This window comes from Wasmannia auropunctata, unplaced genomic scaffold (genome assembly GCF_000956235.1).
Source record: "Wasmannia auropunctata unplaced genomic scaffold, wasmannia.A_1.0 LD313728.1, whole genome shotgun sequence".
NCBI lineage: Eukaryota > Metazoa > Arthropoda > Insecta > Hymenoptera > Formicidae > Wasmannia > Wasmannia auropunctata.
Window position 1 is genome coordinate 1 of NW_012049162.1, and position 1,186 is coordinate 1,186.

General features: G+C 26.5%; 1 long non-coding RNA gene across 1 annotated transcript; it reads left to right on the plus strand.

The window, feature by feature from the left end:
- The first annotated feature begins 2 nt into the window (after positions 1-2).
- On the plus strand, positions 3-748 carry LOC105460916. The gene is made up of 3 exons (XR_975882.1): positions 3-29; positions 481-610; positions 679-748. It is a non-coding gene; the product is annotated as an uncharacterized LOC105460916 (long non-coding RNA).
- Positions 749-1,186: the final 438 nt, after the last annotated feature.

The following is a 1,186-nucleotide window of genomic DNA, read 5'->3' on the forward strand; positions in this document are numbered from 1 at the left end:
AACGTTCAAGCTGTAAACGCACTGCAGAAGTATGTAATATTTTTTTTCTAATTTTAAATACTCTTGTATGTAAATTGCCTCACACTTGTGATGTAAATCATGTATTTATTAATAGGAATAAATCGAAAAATATTTGAGAACAAAATTTTTATAAATCACCTTTTTAATAAATTATGCTGCATCAAGAAAATTTTTGTTTATTTTATAATTATTAAAAGAAATAAACTTTTAATATAAATAATTTAATTTAAATATAATATATAAATGTTACAGTAACAAAGAAACTGTATCTTTGATAAATGTCATTTGAAGTCTCAAAAAACTTAATTATTATAAATAAATTAATACATTACAATGTAATAAAGAGATATCTTTTTTTTAATTAGTTCTACTTATAAAGCTTAATAAAAACAATTAAATAAGTATATTTTTATAATTATGCTTTATATATAAAAATTGCAATTAAAAAAAATGTTTCAGGTTAAAAAGTATTTATTTATCTAGATTTGTAAAAATGTACATATATATTTTTGACAATGTGTTTTTTCTCACTGCTTTGGGACGTGAACAAAAACAAAAAATAAATTTGTTATATTCTTTTGTAGATGAGGTAAATATGTTTGTTAATATTCTGAATTATATATTTTAATGTCTATTACATAATCTATTATTAAACAGATGATACAGCAGCGCAAGGATGAATTAAATGATGTGAATACAACTACGGATGAAGAAAAGCGAACTCGTAAGTTATCAACATTTTATATGAAATTCAATCTTTATAAAAATGCAACGTTTTCAAAATGACAGTAAAATAAATGGTAAATATTGATAACAACGGACCCAGCTCCAATGACCTTGACCTTCACATATGTTGTCAAGGACATGACCCTGAGTGACCCTGAAAAGGTCATATCAGGCGGTCGTCCTTTGTTAAAAAGTTATTAATAAAAAACGTTATAAAAATTAATGATAATTATTCATTATACGAGGCCTCCAATGATTTTAATCTTGACATATGTTGTCAAGGTCATGACCCTGAGTGACTATCAAAAGGTTTTAATCGGCGGTCATTCTTTGTTAAAAAGTTATTAACAAAAAAAAGTAACAAAAATATAATCCCAATGAGGGAGGTTGGGGGGGCAAAGCCCCCCCCCCCAACAGGTAGTATGGGCGCAGGCGGGGA